This window comes from Chiloscyllium plagiosum, unplaced genomic scaffold (assembly GCF_037043375.1).
Source record: "Chiloscyllium plagiosum isolate Xiang-an unplaced genomic scaffold, Cpla_swu_hap1 HiC_scaffold_9, whole genome shotgun sequence".
Taxonomy (NCBI): domain Eukaryota; kingdom Metazoa; phylum Chordata; class Chondrichthyes; order Orectolobiformes; family Hemiscylliidae; genus Chiloscyllium; species Chiloscyllium plagiosum.
In genome coordinates, this window is record NW_028270147.1 from 12,415,863 (window position 1) to 12,422,946 (window position 7,084).

Consider the following 7,084-nt stretch of genomic DNA (forward strand, 5'->3'; position numbering starts at 1 on the left):
GTTTCTCACCACGAGGCCTTACCAAACTTAGCTCATTAACCATCGACCCCACCCCATGGGGTTCTTCTCACCAGTCTCCCCGTCCCATTCTACCTCAGAACAACTCGCGACTGCAGGGACATCCTAGAGTTTATGGGCATCCCCGCTACTGATGCCATGGTGCACACAGACCTGTCCAATCAGTTTGCAGCTTCCCTGCAAAGTTTTTAAAAATTCATTCATGGGATTGGACATCACTGGCCAGGCCAGTACTTATTCCCCATCCCTAATTGCCCAGAGGGCAGCTAAGAGTCAACCACATCGCTGTGGGTCTGGAGTAACATGTAGGCCAGACTAGAGAAGGATGGCAGTTTCATTCCCTACAGGGCAATAATGAATCAGATGGTTTTTTTCTGACAATTGACAATGGATTAATGGTCACCATTAGACTCCTAATTCCAGATTTTAATTGAATTCGGACACTACCATCTGCCATGGCTGGATTCGAACCCAGGTGCCCAGAACATTAGAGTTAACGTCCGAGCAATAATACAACCATGTTGTCACCTTCCTAAGGTTCATGGTATTTGCTCTGGACATGGCAAATATGGGAAAATTTGCACCAACTTTGTGGTCAGGGTTTTGGAGATCCTAGTGGATGAGTTGGTGTTGAGGTGGGACATCCTCTTTCTCCCAGGACCAACAGTCAAGGCCTCGGTAAAAACAAGGACTGCAGATGCTGGAAACCAGAGTCTAGATTAGAGTGGTGCTGGAAAAGCACAGCAGGTCAGGCAGCATCCGAGGGGCAGGAAAATCGAAGCTTCGGGCAAAAGCCCCTCATCAAGAATGAAGGGCTTTTGCCCGAAACGTCGATTTTCCTGCTCTTCGGATGCTGCCTGACCTGCTGTGCTTTTCCAGCACCACTCTAATCTAGACAACACTCGAGGCCGTTTCCCCAGACCCTGCCCAGCCTGGTCTGACGTTGCCACCTGGGTCAGTGCACTGACTGATTGATTGACTCTATCCAAACCCCCAGACTGGTATCTGAGGCTTGCCTGGGCATCCTAACCAAAGGTATCTCCCTGCACTGAGGATTGCTGATGATAACCATAAAATGTCCTGGATTTGTTTCTGTGTTAAAGGGTGAGGATGGTATCTCTGGCTGGGGAGTAGTTGCAAAAGGGCAAGGCAGGAACGCTGTGGTCATTCAGGTAGTGAGTGAGTGCAATGAGAACAAGCAAACCAGCTCAAGATGGTGTCTTGACCATGAGCTGGGTCGATGTCCCTGAGTACCCCAGAAACTACAGAACATTGGCCTTTGGGGCCGGAGATTATTAGGCAAAAACTTTCAAAAGCTAACTGGGGACAGATGTTCGGAGGTAAAGGGTCATCTGGAAAATGGGAAGCCTTCAGAAATGAGATAACGACTGTCCAGAGACAGCATATTCCCGTCAGGGTGAAAGGGAAAGCTGGTAGGTATAGGGAATGCTGGATGACTAAAGAAGTTGAGGTTTTGGTTAAGAAAAAGAAGGAAGCATATGTCAGGTATAGACAGGATAGATCGAGTGAATCCTTAAAAAAGTAGAAAGGCAGTAGGAGTATGCTTAAGAGGGAAATCAAGAGGGCAAAAAGGGGGCAGGAGATTGCTTTAGCAAATCGGGTTAAGGAGAATCCAAAGGGATTTTATAAATACATTAAGTACAAAATAGTAACTAGAGAGAAAATAGGGCCTCTCAAAGATCAGCAAGGCAGCCTATATATGGGGCCGCAGCAGATGGGGGAGATACTAACCAAGTATTTTGCATTAGTGTTTACTGTGGAGAAGGACATGGAAGATATAAAATGAGGGGAAATACATGGTGACATCTTGAAAAATGTCCATATTACAGAGGAGGAAGTGCTGGATGTCTTGAAATGCATAAAAGTGGATAAATCCCCAGGACCTGATCAGATGTATCTGAGAACTCTGTGGGAAGCTAAGGAAACGGTTGCTGGGCACCTTGCTGAGATATTTATATCAGCAAGACTCACAGGTGAGGTGGCGGAAGACTGGAGGTTTGCAAACGTGGTGCCACTGTTTAAGAAGGGTGGTGATGTAGTGGACAGCGAAGAATGTTACCTCCGATTACAATGGGATCATGATCAGATGGGCTATTGGGCTGAGAGGTGGCAGATGGAGCTTAATTCACATAAATGCGAGGTGCTGCATTTTGGAATAGCAAATCAGAGGAGGACTTATACACTTAATGGTAAGATCCTACAGAGTGTTGCTGAACAAAGTGCAGGTTCATAGCTCCTTGAAAGTGGAGTCGCAGGTAGATAGGATAGTGAAGAAGGCATTTGGGATGCTTTCCTTTATTGGTCAGAGTATTGAGTGCAGGAGCTGGGCAGTCATGTTGCGGCTGTACAGGTCATTGGTTAGGCCACTGTTGAAATATTGTGTGCAATTCTGGTCTCCTTCCTATTGGAAAGATGTTGTGAAACTTGAAAGGGTTCAGAAAAGATCTACCAGGATGTTGCTAGGATTGGAGGATCTGAGCTACAGGGAGAGGCTGAACAGGCTGGGGCTGTTTTCCCTGGAGCGTTGGAGGTTGAGGGGTGACCTTATAGATGTTTACAAAATTATGAGGGACATGGATAGGATAAATAGACAAAGTCTTTTCCCGGGGGTGGGGGAGTCCAGATCTAGAGGGCATAGGTTTAGGGTGAGAGGGAAAAGATATAAAAGAGACCTAAGGGGCAACTTTTTCATGCAGAGGGTGATACATGTATAGAATGAGCTGCCAGAACATGTGGTGGAGGCTGGTACAATTGCAACATTTAAGGGGCATTTGCATGGGTATATGAATAGGAAAGGTTTGGCGGAATATGGGCCGGGTGAATATAGAACATAGAACAATACAGCACAGAACTGGCCCTTCGGCCCACGATGTTGTGCCGAACATTTGTCCTAGCTTAAGCACCCATCCATGTACCTATCCAATTGCCGCTTAAAGGTCACCAATGATTCTGACTCTGCCACTCCCACAGGCAGCGCATTCCATGCCCCGACCACTCTCTGGGTAAAGAATTCACCCCTGACATCTCCCCTATACCTTCCACCCTTCACCTTAAATTTATGTCCCCTTGTAACACTCTGTTCTACCCGGGGAAAAAGTCTCTGACTGTCTACTCATTCTATTCCCCTGATCATCTTATAAACCTCTATCAAGTCACCCCTCATCCTTCACCGTTCCAATGAGAAAAGGCCTAGCACTCTTAACCTATCCTCGTACGACCTATTCTCCATTCCTGGCAACATCCTGGTAAATCTCCTCTGCACCCTCTCCAAAGCTTCCACATCTTTCCTAAAGTGAGGCGACCAGAACTGCACACAATACTCCAAATGTGGCCTAACCAAGGTCCTGTACAGCTGCAACATCACCTCACGACTCTTGAATTCAATCCCTCTGCTAATGTACGCTAATACACCATAGGCCCTCTTACAAGCTCTAGCCACCTGAGTGGCAACTTTCAAAGTGCTATGAACATAGACCCCAAGATCCCTCTGCTCCTCCACCTCACTAAGAACCCTACCGTTAACCCTGTATTCCGCATTCTTATTTGTCCTTCCAAAATGGACAACCTCACACTTGACAGGGTTGAACTCCATCTGCCACTCCTCAGCCCAGCTCTGCATCATATCTAAGTCCCTTTGCAGCCGACAACAGCCCTCCTCACTATCCACAACTCCACCAATCTTCGTATCGTCTGCAAATTTACTGACCCACCCTTCGACTCCCTCTTCCAAGTCATTAATAAAAATTACAAACAACAGAGGACCCAGAACTGATCCCTGCGGAACTCCACTTGTAACTGGGCTCCAGGCTGAATATTTACCATCTACTACCACTTTCTGACTTTGACCAGTTAGCCAGTTCTCTGTCCAACTGGCCAAATTTCCCACTATCCCATGCCTCATGACTTTCCACATAAGCCTACCGTGGGGAACTTTATCAAATGCCTTACTAAAATCCATGTACACTACATCCACTGCTCTCCCCTCATCCACATGCTTGGTCACCTCCTCAAAGAATTCAATAAGACTTGTAAGGCAAGACCTACCCCTCACAAATCCGTGCTGGCTGTCCCTATTCAAGCAGTGTCTTTCCAGATACTCATAAATCCTATCCCTCAATACCCTTTCCATTACTTTGCCTACCACCGAAGTAAGACTAACTGGCCTGTAATTCCCGGGGTTATCCCTATTCCCTTTTTTGAACAAGGGCACAACATTCGCCACTCTCCTGTCCCCTGGTACCACCCCCAGGCTGCTGGCAGATGGGCCTAGATTGGGTTGGGATATCTGGTCGGCATGGATGGGTTGGACATGCTGTACATCTCTATGTGACCATAGCCCATGTCATTCAGGCCCTTATTAGCTTCTGCAATGGGTGGGTATTTTGAATCATAGCATCAAACCCAGACCTAATTTATGATTGTTTGAAATTACTTGAAATCTCGATCAGTCCAATGCCTCCTTTGCAGCTCCAAATACACATATATTTCAGGTCAGCATTTGCATGTTGGAAATGTGTTGCTGGAAAAGCGCAGCAGGTCAGGCAGCATCTAGGGAACAGGAGAATCGACGTTTCGGGCATTAGCCCTTCTTCAGGAATGTTGCCTTGCAAAAGTAGAATTTGTATTTAAGTCGTACCTTCCATATCACTGGGAACACTGAAAGTGCAACAAAAGCAGATGTATCAGCATGACTGGATCAGAAATGTTAACTGGATCAAAAATCTTCAGCAACACAACTCTGAAAAACCTACTCTTCCAACTTAGCTCCTGCTCCCCACCGCTCCTGATTCAGCATGTCTCTCTGATTCATTTGCTCCTGGGTGGCACCAATCACCAGCTGCTGAGCTGGTCTGGCCATGACTACCTAGACCAGGTAAGGGCAGCAGTTTCCTTCCCTAAACGGCATTTGGCGACCAGAAGATTTTGTCCGACAATGTTTTTATGGTCATCTTTTGACTCTTAAATCAAGATTTGCATCGAATTCCGGTTTCACCATCTGATATGTTGGGACTCCAACACAGAACCTTACCAAGGTCTCTGGATTAATAATCTTGCAATAATGCCCTAGGTCATTGACTTCACCACTGACACATTGTGAAAGAATATTCCTTTGAATATGCCCTTTCAGGTGCTGATGAATCGATTCATGATTGTAATATCTTTGCTTCATTTTTACAGAACATAAAGCCACGGTATGGTGGATTCTCTCAAATCTTGAGAAATAATTTTGTTTCTTTAAGTGCATAATGTAACTGGTAGACTTGAGTTGGCACTCAATTGGCACAGGAGCTATGGAGTACCATTGGGTGGGCTGAGGTCCTTAGGTTGGCATGGGAGGGCATGAGGGACCATGGAGAGCTTAAGAATGCACGGGATGGAATATGGAGAGTGTCTGGTGGGTGAATGTATTTGAGGAGAAAGTGAGGTCTGCAGATGCTGGAAATCAGAGCTGAAAATGTGTTGTTGGAAAAGCGCAGCAGGTCAGGCAGCATCCAGGGAACAGGAGAATCGACGTTTCAGGCATAAGCCCTTCTTCAGGAATGAGAAAAGTATGTCCAGAGGGCTAAGATAAAAGGTAGGGAGGAGGGACTTGGGGGAGGGGCGTCGGAAATGCAATAGGTGGAAAGAGGTCAAGGTGAGGGTGATAGGTCAGACTGGGGTGGGTCAGGAAGAAGATTGCAGGTTAGGAAGGCGGTGCAGAATTCGATGGATTTGACTGAGACAAGGTGGGGGGAGGGGAAATGAGGAAACTGGTGAAATACGAGTTCATCCCTTGTGGTTGGAGGGTTCCTAGGCGGAAGATGAGGTGCTCTTCCTCCAACCGTCGTGTTGTTGTGGTCTGGCGATGGAGGAGTGCAAAGACCTGCATATCCTTGGTGGAGTGGGAGGGGGAGTTGAAGTGTTCAGCCACAGGGTGGTTGGGTTGGTTGGTCCGGGTGTCCCAGAGGTGTTCTCTGAAATGCTCCACAAGTAGGCGGCCTGTCTCCCCAATATAGAGGAGGCCACATCGGGTGCAGAGGATGCAATAGATGGTGTGTGTGGAGGTGCAGGTGAATTTGTGGCGGATATGGAAGTTTCCTTTGGGGCCTTGGAGGGAGGTGAGGGGGGAGGTGTGGGCGCAAGTCTTGCACCTCCTGCGGTTGCAGGGGAAAGTGCCTGGAGTGGAGGTAGGGTTTGTGGGGGTGTGGATCTGATGAGAGAGTCACGGAGGGAGTGGTCTTTATGGAATGCTGATAGGGGAGGGGAGGGAAATATATCCTTGGTGGTGGGGTCTGTTTGGAGGTGGCGGAAATGACGGCGGATGATGCGCTGTACATGGAGATTGGTGGGGTGGTAGGTGAGGACCAGTGAGGTTCTGTCCTGATGGCGGTTGGAGGGGCGGGGCTCAAGGGCGGAGGAGCGGGAAGTGGAAGAGATGCGATGGAGGGCATCGTCGACCACGTTGGGGGGGAAATTGCGGTCCTTGAAGAAGGAGGCCATCTGGGTTGTGCGTTTTTGGAACTGGTCCTCCTGGGAGCAGATGGGGCGGAGACAAAGGAATTGGGAGAATGGGATGGCGTTTTTACAGGGGGCAGGGTGGGAGGTGGTGTAGTCCAGGTAGCTGTGGGAGTCGGTCGGTTTGTAGTGGATGTCCGTGTTGATTCGGTCGCCTGAGATAGAAATAGAAAGGTCGAGGAAGGGGAGGGAGGAATCTGAGACTGTCCAGGTGAATTTGAGGTCGGGGTGGAAGGTGTTGGTGAAGTGGATGAACTGTTCAACCTCCTCGTCGGAGCACGAGGCGGCGCCGATACAGTCATCGATGTAGCAGAGGAAAAGGTGGGGGGGTGGGGCCAGTGTATTTGAGGAGTGAGGGCTGGATGGACTTATTTTTGTTTTACTGCTGTTTTAAAAGCTTCAACAAATTGGCAGTCTCTGGCCTGTGTCTTCCCTCACTAATTTCTACATTTAACCTGGGATCTTTTGGTCTACTTCCCAGAGCAGCCTAGCATCTTGGAATGGAACTTCTGGGTCACACTCTCCCTGCTCAGCTTTCCCGAATCAAGTC